We start from the raw sequence: 14,154 nt of genomic DNA on the forward strand, positions 1-14,154 counted from the left end.
GAGAGATGAGGTGAAAGGGGGATGAGAGAAAGGAGAGAGGGGGCTGAGAGTTACAGCGGAGGGGGCCACAGGCTACACTTGTCGACAGAAAGCCCCCCCCCTCTCTCTCCCACTCTCTTCTTCTGCCCTCTTTATCACTAGATAACTTATGTAAAGTAGCAGATGAAACCCATTCCCATTCACGTCGGCCTGATTGTCAGAATAAGCTTGCATTCCTTTGAAAAGTGATTGACCGTCTGAAAGGGTACAAATTAGGGGCCTGTTCGTCTTTTCTTCTCCGGTCGTGGGGTTTATTTGCGGCAGATTCACCCAGGCCCAAAATTAAGTGAACTCAGGCAGGGATGAATGGAAGAGCTCTGATTGAATAATTGATTTCCTTTGTGCGGCCTGTGTTTAAGAGGGATAACTAGACATCCTTTGGAGTGTAATGATTGTAATTACTGCGATGACTGGTCATGTCAAATATGACACAGGAAAGGACTGTTATTAACCTTTATTCCCCACATAGAAAAAAAAACTAACCCAATATCCTCTTGTCTCTCCCGTCTGCATATGGGTTTCACCTCTGGTGGAGGCATGGCTGGCGTAGGTTGAATGCATGGATGAACTCATTCCCTGTCTTCTACTCCTGGCCCATGAAAGGTAGATGGGTAATTGACTGTGCAGTCGAAGTCACTGGGTGTGTCAATGACTCAGGCGGCTAGTGAGCCTTGGGGTAACTCTCCAAGTGCAATGCATTATGGCTGCAGAATTTAAGTGTAAAAGATAGGAGTTATAGCCGCGTTCATGATATCTGTCAGATTCCCATATGCCTTGACCTCTCAAGCAGTGCGGCCCGAATAGGGCTTTGATGCACTTGATGCATTTCAGGGCCTCAGTGAAACAGACATTCATCATGTAGTGATCAGACACAGTCTGCTGAAGTTACTGGACATGCTGTCCATATGAATCAGAGATATCACCACCGATCTACTGAGCCATTGTCTTGCCCAAAGAGTGAGGCTTTAAAGCTGCATATTGACTGTTCATTTCTCAACAACAATTCTCAGCTCCAAGCTAGTATTAGCTCTGACCCAAACACTCTCACTGTGTTTTGATGGTAAAACGCTCCGTAGAGCTAAGGAGGGGTGCAGCATAAGGTGATAATTCTCTGTGGGTTTGTCACTACAATCAACCCCTTTCACATTACTCATAGTTATTTGATCTATTGCTGATATGGAAATGTTGATTAGTGCAGCTTTAAATTGAGATACTCCACTGGGAGAGTTCAAGGGAAAACCCATGTGAAAGTATAAATTGCATGTGCTATTTCAAAAATAATCCAGCTCAGGTGCAAATATAAGCAAGGCTCGCCTTAAGATGAACAGCAGAGAGTCAGGACTATGGTTATAATGTCAAACTGAAACCGATCCTGGAGCCGCTCCATAGGCACTGAATAATTGAACAACAGCCAACTGTGACTGCTCCCGTGGATATTTTACTGGGATATGTAGACATTTTATGATTCACAGCTGTAAGGCCTACAGTCAAATAAAAGTCATTTGGATGTAAAATCTCAAACATTCTACGAGCCCACGGAGTCAGTCGCTAATTCAGTGTTGGTGGACCACCTCCTAGAAGTGTTATGAAATGATCAATTCAAGACTCTATACTGTGATTTCCATTTCAGACAGGCAGCTGTCTTTCTGGGTGTTGACTGTTGGATAGCACAAATCAAAGTCTCATAAAGGATCTCCCTTTAAGAGCAAGGACCATGGGAAACAAGCACAGTAGCTGTTGCAGGCTGAAAAAAAATGTGTTTCCGTAAGTGTACCACATTTTAATAGCTGTTCCAGAGACTAGAACTGGCAAGGGCTACCTCTTCCCATCTCCAAATCTTATCTAACGCCATACCAGTTTCTTTTTGCCACTTTTCTCCATTAATTCCCAGCAAAAATCTATAGCATTATGTGTCTTTATGTGCTTTATGTGCTCCATCCACCACACCATAGACAGATCACTCTAGCTCCCGGCAAACTTTTACAGACATTAGAGTTACCTACCTTGTCACCGGAAACCCCAGGCCTCTTTGCCCTTTAGTTGAACCTCTAGAGTCAGTGCTGCCTGCCTTGCCAGCTGTGGAGACAACTGAAAAACTTCATTTGCAACTTCATTTGAAGCCTTTAATTAGGTACCACAAACACTTGTACAGGGATAGTGTGACCAGTGAGCACCAGACAGATGGCACCAGGGAGGCATGTCATATTGATATCTAGCTCAAATTGGTTATAAAATTAAATAACTGAATTATAGCATAGCATAATTATTTAGCCATGCTAGCAGCGTGGCTCTAGGGATATGTGTCTATGGAGGGTGTGTGTGTGTGTGTGTGTGTGTGTGTGTGTGTGTGTGTGTGTGTGTGTGTGTGTGTGTGTATGTGTGTGTGTGTGTGTGTGTGTGTCGCCCTGCAGTTCACCGCTTTGGTCCAGACCCGAGGTTTTCAAACTTTGAGGTGTGCTAGAGGGTTGAAGGTGGGGGCACAGAGGGAGAGACATGGGGCAAAGATACTGTGTGAGGTGAAAGGGACAGGTGTATGCTGGTGTTCTGAAAACAATGGGTCAGGTTACTGTAGTTTGACCCGCTAATTTGGCTCACTCATTAACCCAACACGGTCAACAGCAGCAGTAGCAGCAGCAGCAGCAGCAGCAGCAGCAGCAGCAGCTGTGGATGCAATTGACCCTTTTCACTGCAGACATTTGACTTGTTATAGCAGAAAAAAAACACAGGTGATTTAGTTAACAAAGGCTGAGTTCCATCATGTGTCCCATGAGCCATAATATACACACACAATACCAGAACCCTGGAACTAGCTCACCTAAATGGAATGCAGTTGTTTTTAATCAATTATCCCTATGATAATCCTCCTATTAAATGCCAAAATGTCTACTGTGAGGTCTAAAAGGTTAAGGTACTTGAGGTAGCAAAATGAAGCAGTTTTTGATACCAAGAACACCGCAGCCTAAAACAACAGGTTAAACTAAAATGTCAGAAATATGAACTGTATCTCGTGCTGGGTTTAGTTGGACTGGCTCAAGTGACTCACTGCCCCACTGTGGCCTCAATATGTAATTGGTAAAGAAGTGCATCCAAAGGATAGCATGTGACTTGTTAGCCAGATGCACCTGGAGGCCCAAGGCCTCACACTGACAAAGGGAGGAAAGGCCGTTGTGGAAACTTTCACACATGGTACACACATTCATGTTCACTTTGGTGATCCTCTGACTTTTCATCTAGCGCTATCTATCTATCACCATGGCAGAATTTTAATTTGTCCAATACTTTGGTTTATGACTAAGTACCTGCTAAGTGCTAATTAGCAAAGTTAGCGTGCTAACACACTAAACTAAAATGGGGACGAGATTATGCCCGCTAAACATCACCATGTTAGCATTGTCACGTACTGTAAGCATGTTGGCATTCTGACATTAGCATTTAGCTCATAGCACCGCTGTGCCTTAGTACAGCCTCACAGAGCAGCTACTGTTGCATGGCTGTCAAGTCTTGTTCTTATTGACAGCCTTGTTGAAATGCACCGTTCACTGATTCCTCCTTCAGTCTGTGACTCAAGGAGTATTTAGGACCCTGCTGGGATATGGCTGCATCTCTGTTGCTTCCATCTTATCCTCAGGCCCTGGGTGTATTTCATGTGAGATCCTGGAGGTATTGGAGTAACCATCACTTGTGTGCATTAAGGTGCAACTGTTTTCAAGCAGCCATATGTACTGGTTATTTTGCAAACCAATGGCCACAGTGTGCATTTCTTTTAGTATTGGCATCTTTTGTAATGCACATGAATTCAAGCTGACTTAAATTGAATTTTAATTTTATTTTTTATATCATTATTTACATTGAAGGACATTATCTCAAAGGTGGGATATAATGAAAGACAGTTAACCAATCTAAATTGTAAATGTAAATATCAGTCAATAATGAGCAAATGTAAAGTTAGTTTTTTCCCCATGAGTCTATAAATGAAGACACACATTTAGTCTGGAGTTGGTTGCGACTGTGCCATCCTGCTATTTGTGTTCCTTAATGACTTTCTAATTCCTCATCAGTGGGTAGCTAGCCTCCACAGCAGGCAGACAGAGAGCAGTGGCAGGGTGCCATCCAGGAACAGGTGGTCTTCCATGTTGTGCTTATGCTGTCCGTAGGCCCCAGTTACATCCTTTAGGTTGCTTTTAAATTAGGAGCAATACAGTGGGTTCAGTGCTGAGCTGAACGTTTCCTGCGCACTGGACTTTTTTGACTCCAGATGCTGATTAATTTGTGGCTGCTGCTAACTTGGCTAGCTTTGTTTTTAACACGGTGGCAAAGTTAACTGGTTGCAGCAACAGTGAGCAGGAAAGAGATTGGCTATGTGCTAAAATTATGTGAAAGCAAGCTTGTGACTAAAGGAAATCAAAGCCACATCACATGGAGGGTGTTTTACTGTGTCTTTACTGTGTATTGTGAAAGAATATAGCACAAGGTCTCCATGTATGTGTTTCTGATTTGTGCCAGGATGTCTCCGGACACTGTTTAATGTGACTATACTGCATATTTACAGTAACAGTACACATTAGATGATTTTCTCCAGAAAGAAAACAAGTGACAGTGATTTACACCTGTCAATCTAAACTAAATCATTAACATAACTCCATTTAAAGTCTTATGAAGTTCTTAGAGAACATTAAAATGTAAACTAAAGGTCAAACTGTTATGTCAGGAGGGGAATATGTAAGATGTTTATGTTTCTTCCATGCCAGTGACAATATTTTATTGTATCAGGTTACATTTTACAAATACCGTACACTTGAACTGTCAGAATCACTAAGCAAATATTTTCATTTTTTTGCTCATTAACTCTCAAACAGTCTTGTGTGTTCCCATGTGTTCTCCTTCTATCTAATTTAAGGCTTCACGCTCTCACATTGCTCAATATTGACAGACTGACATCTAGGACAACCAATTTCTTTACATCTCCCTGGATATTTTGCGGGCTCTGCAAATCACTGTGTATGCACCACCTATCTGCCAGGTAGTACAATACAGTAGGTACTTCTTATTTGCAAGATTAAGAGTCACGTATAGTTTCCATACAAGATTAGCACGAGAAAAAAAGAATGTTTATCTTGATCAGCTGTTGTCAGTTTTTTTCTTATTGTCTTTTTATAGTGTTTTTGTTGCTTTGTTGCTGGTCTCTTAAGGCTATTAAATGAATATCACATGCAATTGTGTGGTGGCATTGTAATCTTTGCGTGACTCCAAAACATCTGATTTACACTGACATCAACAAGGTTCCATCAAATCTGCATATGTGTGTACTAAATCAGTTTCTTTCTAAATCTAGCCTAAATCTGGCAACCCATATTCAAATCATAGGATGAAGTATCATATTTTTTGAAGCTTGATTTAAAAGGGGAATGAATTTTGAAGTTGAATTGAAGTTTTCCATCAGAGAGGATGGCATTGCGCTGACATCCTTGCTTCTTGTATTAACCCCTGACCAGCTCAAATATTGCAAAGAAATGACAGAACATTCACAATGTTTACAATGTTATTTAGACAATACATACAATACATATTTTAAAGTGCATGGAAGGGTTTTTTTCCAAAAGAAATATCTCAGTTTTAATTTTTTCTTATGTTTTTTTTTGTGCAGTCAATGTAATACAATTAAACTGGTTTCGGTTCATTCTTTTTTTTTCGAAAATGAAACTCTACCAGTTATTTACATACAGTTACAATTAATCCAGTGCAGAATAAAGACAATACTGCTGGGGTTGACTATATGATGTCAGCCCAGAAAAACAAAGAAAATATACAATAAGAATAGGATAAAGTCAAATAAAACAGGGGTTGGTGATGGAGGGTGAGGATGTAGTTTTTCCTCTTTGTCAGAAGCTGAATCAAGTATGCCTGCTGTAAGAAATACGGGAAGAAACAGGGTTGTAAGACTTGCAAGTTCACAGAGTAGCATGTAACACCCCTCTAAAGGTCACCCATGGGTGCCAAAAAATTGTAAGTAGAAAGAGTTTAGCTACCACACTGTCTGTTTCAGGTGTATGCATGTACATGCCAAAAAACAAAACTGTGTGTACCAAATATCAAATCTGCATTGTTGGTATTGAGTGTGGTGTAGTACATTTTATAATAACCTTGATAAATGAAGTATTTATTGTTGGAGCCAGCTTACTACTATTTGCAGTAGGGCTGGGCAATATATCGATATCATATCGATATCAGGATATGAGACTACATATCGTCTTAGATTTTGGATATTGTAATATCGTGATATGACATAAGTGTTGTCTTTTCCAGGTTTTAAAGGCTGCATTACAGTAAAGTGATGTACTTTTCTGAACTTACCAGACTTTTTTAGCTGTTCTATTATTTGCCTTTTCCCCACTTAGACATTATATCCACATTACTGATGATTATTTATCTAAAATCTAAGTGTGAAGATAGTTTGTTAAAGCACCAATTGTCAACCCTAGCATATTGCCGCAATATCAATATCGAGGTATTTGGTCAAGAATATAGTGATATCTGATTTTCTCCCTATCGTGAGCCCTAATTTGCAGTTGTTTAAAGTAATTTACAGCATGATAGTCAGCTAAGCAAAAAAGAATCCTGACAGTTGGAAGTAAAGCAAATTCCTTCAAGGAAAACCTGCCACAGACACACATCCCAGTAAGTCTGTCCGCAATGACACCTCTCCTCCACGACGCTGGTCAGATCACTCATAGCAACATAACAGCACACATCTACCGGGCCTCCTCTGATCTCACCCGGGAAGGAGACAACACTTTCATATCAATACACCTGTCATCTCACAATGTGGCATCTTCCCCTTTGAAGGCACAGTAGCATTGTTGCAGTTTCTCAGATGTGAAACTCTAGCTTTTATCATCCTGTTTTGGGCGAGAAGGAGAGGAGTGGGAGATGAAGGAAGCGATTTCTTTTTAACTTGGACCCACCAAAGTGGAAAGAAACAGCACGTTGACAGGTGTGTGAAAGGAGTGCTGCTGGGTCAACTGGGGAACTTCAGAGACCAGTTTAGAAGCCTTCATAACATCTCCGTAGAGGAGGCATAGCAGTGCTCACTGGCAGCAGAGTATCAACGCTATCAGAAGTCAGCATCGAAGGCTAGTTTCTATGGATGCCTGCACCAGATTTTACCATAGATTATTGTTCGCTCAGATCTAGCCACATAATGGAAGGCTTTGCTAACATACCACCAAAGAGTCTAAAGCCAGAGAGATTTGCTCCTTGTCCTGAATTACCAGCCAGCTGTAAACTACAAGTCCCATTCCACAGCAGGAGGATCACTCCTCCCATTAGCCCTGGCATAGTGCCGACTGCAAATGTGAGATCCGTTGTCGTCAGGAGGCCCAGTTGGGACAAGACCCTCTGTCACTCACGACGACACATGTCATAAACTCATTGTCTTGCCATCAATCTGGGGACCTAACCACCTCCGCAGCAGATGGAGGCCCAGCAGGAAGACAGGGGGCCATGCCCTGAGCCTCTGCCCCACACAGAGTGCACGCGGCGGGAGTAAGAGGGGCCACAACTATAGGGGAGCCCCATACCCTAGACTGGACCTCCTGTGGATACACCTCTGGATGAAGTCCTAATGTTGTCCATGATTAATTAGAGACAAATGTAATTATGCCGTTTCTGTGTAAGAAAATAGGCTTGCTTTGCTGTTGATAACTATTTAAAAGTGTGTCTCCCTATTCAGCTTCTCCTTTATGTCAGCAGTTACTCTGCATCTATCAGTAAATACATGAAGGTCTAAAACCACAGTGAGCAACATCCCTCCCAAATTTAGGAGTGAAAATAGCGATAAACATGGTCTGCAAGGGATAAAGATGCCTCGCCTCCCCTGAATGGGGATATATAATGATATTCATAAAGAGCCCACCTACTGCATGGGGACACAGCAAAAACTGTTCCTAAGCAACAACATACACGCTCTTACAAGCTACATCTTGGGAAATTTTGACCGGATTGGGATGCAAACAACAGAAAACCCTTAACTAGGCCATGTTATGAGTCTGCTCCCTATGGCTGGGTATCTGGGTGTCTTGTCTGGCACGGATTCCCCCCCCCCCCGACTAATGATACATACTGTATTTCAACAAAAGACAATAGAAGCAAGCTTGTGGTAGGTTGTTTATCCAAATTTCAACTATTGTCAATCAGTTCAAAATGAACTGATGACAAGTCATGTTCATTAATCCATCAAAGGTAAAAGTCAAGTCTCATTTTTCACAGGAAAAAATACCTTTTGAGCTCTTTTTTTCTTTTATTGTACAAGACTGCTGTACAAGTTCATGTACAATGAATGCATACTTCAGAGGTCAAGAACTGGTCAACCTAACTATCTAATTCCTGTTCTCCCTCCAGCACTCAGAAACCATTTCACATTATCAGTTGATGAGAAAACTCTGATGGCCCAGGTGCATTAAATACGTCTTATGCCCATTTTATGTAATTAATTGGTTAGTCCTGTTCACAAATTTGCATGGTGGGATTACTGAATGTCAGAAATGTTACATTTGGTGAAGAAAAAAAATCAAAAGCCAAAGAAGAAGGTGAAAATTTAGTCAAAACCATGGGAAAATATGAAACTACCTTATAAGGCAATGTAGCATTTTGTCATATTTTCTACTGTGGATGCTATTTACATATGTTAAAGAGGACTCTGTGATGTAAAACTAGGCTTTAGACACTTTAATTCACCAGTTTCATCTTGTCGTCTGCGATGCAATGGTGTTAGATTGAGTGTGATTTTTGTGGTACTCAAATCTTAAGTATACTTGCTATTATGCTCTTCATTCAAAAAGGCCTATAAACAATTACCATTCAATAATGAGTGATGTTTGTTTCTCCCTGTCATTAATTACAGTTAATCAAAGCCAGCAGATGACTTAAAAGCGCCACTCTGCAAAGAGCTCCCACGGGTCAACTGACAAAACATTATCCTCTGGGTACAGCACTTCCAGGAAAATGATCAAACAACAGCACGAAAAAGGAAGTAAATATGTTTTTAAAGGACAGTGTGATAGATCATCCTCACAAATGCATCACAAAATTATTAATCAGCACCTCAATACTAATATATCTGCTCTGCAAATCAACACATTAAGGTGAAAAATGCAAGCGCTCAAAATCCTCATTTTCTTTCCGTGAGGACTCGGCCATTTATAAAAAGATTACAGAAGGTAAAGATGCTCCCTTAACTCTAATATGCATCAGCTTTTGCTGTCACCAAGTGACGAGTCTTTGAACGATGTGTCTGTGTGCGCCCAATCCTTTGCTACGGTTGAGGAAGAGGCCAGCAGAAAGGCTTCATTGCCCTCTTGTGGTGAAAACATATGACATTGGCCCAGCCCTATCAGTCCACCTTACAAGAGGCCTTCTACGAATCTTAGCATGAATACTGCATGTGAGGATGTCTGTCATATGGGGCACGCAACAAGGTAGGAAAGAGTAGAAATGTGTGCAGCTAGAGAGAAGTTTCCATTCTAGTTCTCTATTTTGATAAGTCGAATTTTGATGGCGAGTTTCACAACTGTAACAGGCTCGGTGACTCAACAGTGGGCAGACTCTGAGAGGGAACAGACATTGAGGTAAGTCACAAAATATGAATGTCTTTTAGACCAGCATTTTATAAACAGTGTGACAGAGCAGCAAAATAGGTCTCTTAAGACTTAGTACAAGCTGAGAAGTTGTATTTAATAGTGTATGTCAACTTAACAGAACACCTCTGAAGATAGTTTTGCATCCCAGGTCAATTCTGACTTTCTTGGTCGGCTTCTGAAGCTCAGGAGTTCAGGCTCTCTTGGGGCTTGGTGAGGTCACACTTTGAGCCGGACTGACTACTGAGTGAATCATCAAATCATAAGAGATGTTATCTCAGGACACTTTCCAGATAAAGTAGTTCTAGACCACACTATAATTTACAGAGACCAACTAGTCCCCCAAGAGCAAGCATGTTTGTTTGGCTCCTCGTCAGGTTTGAACTTGTTAGAAGAACTTTCAGAGTGGGGAGAACCAGGTCTCTTTGTGGCCCCGTGGACTCATGGAGGGGGAAGCAGCTTTACTGGGTGTGGACGCTTGGACAAATGAGCCGTTAGTCACAGACACTGATTCAGAACAAGGACAGAACAAGGAATATTTTAGTTTTTTTGTGTGACAACTGTAGCATGGGCTTGGTTGGTTGATTCCATTTTTATTCGCATCTTACCACAAGTACTTGGCATATTAAAGGAATATTTTTTTTTCACATCCAAAACCTGGTTTAGCTTATCTTGTCAGCTTTGGCCTTGGCTGGTAGTGTGTGACTATCTGGTAGTGTGGCAGAGATTTTCCGGCTCACTGTGGGCTTCGGTTTCGGACTGAAGACCCTTTCGCGTTCTCCATTAGGTATCTCCCAGCTGACATTGTCCCCGGTCACGTATGTGGCTGATATGGTCATCCCCTCTGCATATATCTTACAGCTGTCTGCCAAACTGTAGACTGCAACAGCACAAAATATGATTTGTAATTTCACACAACATTGCTCGATTTCTACTGAATTTAGAAAAGTAAAAATTATAAAACATAATAGCATCATTGAAGGACAGGAGTTCCAAGGTCAGGTCTAGTTTTAGGTTTTCAGAGCCCTCCGTATTAAAGACAAGTCCAGTCCGCCACCTTGTGCTCATTCGCTCTCTGAAACAGAAATACAGGCCAATGAGTACCAAATATTTGTTGCTGCAAACTGAGATTAAATATATAGCACCAGAACAAAAAATATTAATGAGTTAATAGAAATTAACATTATGTTAAGGGCTAATGCTCAAGAGAACTTACCGCCATAATTAAAATATAACCATAAAATCATGTGTCCTTACTTGGATCTGGATCCAGGGAAGGACTGAAATGAATGTGAGCCAGGGAATCGTGCACATTTCTCTCCATGTTTCCCACCAGGAGTCTGATTTTAGACTCCACCAGGCCAACCCTGACAGCGTGAACACAACCTAATTTTCAGAAAGCACTACAGTAGGTGGAAATAAAACATTAAAATTGTTTTCTCCTCCAGCGAGAAACATGGGGTTCATGAATAAGAAGCATTCTCACCCAAAGATATGAGATTGTCTACATTCGTTCCAGTTTTACTTAAACTTGGCTTTGCTCTGTGTACTTACCATTCAATCAAATGCTGTTTCTCTGTAGCTGAAGTAGTGTTCAGCTGAATGTAATGCCTTGAAACATAAGAGACAAAACAATGGTAACAGATTACACAGGCTGGAACCTTACTACTTTACGAATAGTCGTACTGTAGTTGAAGGGATAACTGATTGATATTTCAAGCAGGTCACACACTACAGCACAATGTGTAACATCACTAAACAAAGATGGACACTAGTCCTAATCAATTAATTATAAACTTTAAACATCTATTTTAAAAGACACAAACCTATGTTCACTGTTTTAAAAGGTGAGCAATGTAATGAATCTGCGTTCATGTATTTCATGTTAAATCTCAACAACTCAACTGCTTACTTCTTACTCAAGCTGGTAACTACATCATTAGGCATATCAAGGGTAATGCTTGTTCTGATCCTCCAATTGCTAAGTAACTGTGTCATTTAAAGGTGCTGTAGGTAGGATTGTGAAGATCCAGGATTTAGCCAAAGAATTTGAACATCAACTTCTCCTAAGCCCCTCCCCCCACAAGGGAGAATGAATGCGTGTGCATGAGCAGTGATTGACACGCAGTTAGACACCCTCCTCCCCGGCCCTGATTGGTGCATCTGAACAGGGGGCGGTGGATTTTTGCAAATCGCACTACAGGCTGTAGGTGGTGCCAGAGGAGCCGGATTTTATTTTAAATTACCTGCTTCATGTAGTTCTACTCGAACATAGGACCAGTTTCAGCAAATATGACAGAAAGTTAGTTTTATAAGTCTTACCTACTGCACCTTTAAGAAAAGGAGATCATGAAGCATTTCAGTTTATTTCTACTTGGAAACAGTACGTTCAATTTTTCCTTGATGTTGTATGAGATGACTCAACATAGACAACTTTGTGAGAAAGGTGCTAGCTATACAGTTAAAGGGACAGTTCCCTCCAAAAACAAAAATACACATAGCACTAGAGAAAAATATGTATTTTTGATTTTGGGGTGAACTGTCCCTTTAAGTAAACCTGTGTTTATTTCTGCAAAATAGTGATTGGGCTGGTGGTTGCCTGGTACCAAATGTAGACAAGACAAACAAAATAGCCATGGCAACATGAGACACTAAAACACATGAGCCATGGTAACGAAAAGCGAACAATGGCTGTGTCTGAAAGCACGCTCTTGAACTCCTTCACTATCCCCCACATCATAAACACTCAATACTTCAAATTGTGAGTGAATAGTGAATACTAAATTGAGATTAAAGTGATCATTTTGCACCACTGCATTGTTTGTGCAAATGTAATTATAATGTAAGGGGACCAGTCCCCAAAATAATCGTCAGCAAAGCGAGTCTGAAGTCATAAACGTTTGGCATGAGCCTGAGGGTCTCCTCTGTAACAAAAAATAGAATATGAAAAAGATTAAGAAATGGAAACAGTCACAGTAATAAAAAGGGGAAACCACAGTAGAGTAATAAAGAAAACTGATCATTTTCCTTGTGAGCGAACTCCCAGATGATAGGAGCCAAATGGGAAGATCTTTCCTCCAATGCTTTCAGTTACCAATTCAGGTAAGTTTTAAAATATTTCAATATTTTTATATGAATATTTGGTCAAATTACTACGTGTAATGTGAAAGGTTTCAGTAGAGACGACAATACAGAAAATGATCACCTGACTCTGCAGTTCCCCTCAGCTCTACAGTGAGTCAGATGTTTTAGCATTTTTCAGCTCATTGTTTTGGTGCAATCTCACTGCTCTCATTGGTGTTGCTTTTGGCTGCAGCATGCAGCTGTTTTCAGTAAAAACCCACTGCATGCTATGTGCCCAGCATCAAACTACAGACAGTTAGTGAAGAAAACACAGAAACATAATGGAGCATTCAGCTAAAGGGACAGCTTTTTTCTCAGGAGATGGTAGAGAACATGACAGAACTAAAAGGAGGGTGAATATTGAACTAACATGTGCCAGGTGACCAGACTCCGTAGTAATGACTTCAAATGAATGATCTGTGTCTATCGCATGTGTAAACAGGCCACAGTTTGCTAACAAGTTCACCATATCAACTTATATGTCAGTGTTGTGTTTACAGCTTGTTTCTAAGTTAACATCTCCCACCACGGATGATTGTATAAGCAAGCAAAAGTGTGTAATTAAATGTACTGTAGGTGTCACATCTGCCTCAGTTCATTTGGAATGCCAGAGAGAGGGTTATATAGATTATCTGACAAACTAAGGAGGTTATTTCATACCAAGTCTGTAACTAATTTACCGCCAAGTCCAAAGAAGAAACATGGTTTTATTAGGCTGTCAGGAAAGCCAATTGTTCAAACAATTGGTGATGATGAATAAATCACAGAAACAAGATAATGCAAAAAAACAACAACATAGATGCATCTATATCCAAACTATTTGACTTACCTATTCAAGCAACTGCTTCATAATCGGACAAAGTCCAAACCTTTTGTTTACTCGAGATAATTAGCCTAAGCCATTGTGACATAATTAAACCTAAGCCAAGAGTGGCTTCCATACTACAGTATTTCACAATTTTCTGTATTTAAACACAGCAGTTCAGTTAAACATCAACACAAATACAACACAAAGGTAGGCCTTATGCTGCAAAATGTGCATTGTTGCTGAGATTTGTTTTGTTTAATTGCTATATATTTGATTTGATTTTTTATTTATTTTTTACACTTTGTTTATTCTTGCTATTGATTTTTTTTTTTTGCTTTCTGTAAGTATTTTGCACTGTAGGGCCACCAGAGCCAGCGTCATAACCATAGTGCTGGTCACTTGATAAGAGTAAAATTGTGTGTGTCTAAATGTAAATATGGTTCTTATTGTCTCTGACTGCTAATATCTGTTACTTTTACAAACTTGTTTTACTACAATTATTGCCATTTGGAGCCCGTAAATAACAAAAAAACATCGTACTACTTGTTACTG

The 14,154-nt window shown here is 40.5% G+C and overlaps 1 long non-coding RNA gene across 1 annotated transcript; it reads right to left on the reverse strand.

Moving 5' to 3' along the window:
• Positions 1-10,691: 10,691 nt before the first annotated feature.
• LOC116041986 lies at positions 10,692-11,316 on the reverse strand. Its single transcript, XR_004103074.2, has 3 exons — positions 11,226-11,316; positions 10,929-11,038; positions 10,692-10,746 (listed from the first exon to the last, which is right to left on the reverse strand). It is a non-coding gene; the product is annotated as an uncharacterized LOC116041986 (long non-coding RNA).
• Between the last annotated feature and the right edge of the window lie 2,838 nt (positions 11,317-14,154).

The sequence above is a fragment of the Sander lucioperca genome, chromosome 19, assembly GCF_008315115.2.
Source record: "Sander lucioperca isolate FBNREF2018 chromosome 19, SLUC_FBN_1.2, whole genome shotgun sequence".
Lineage (NCBI taxonomy): Eukaryota > Metazoa > Chordata > Actinopteri > Perciformes > Percidae > Sander > Sander lucioperca.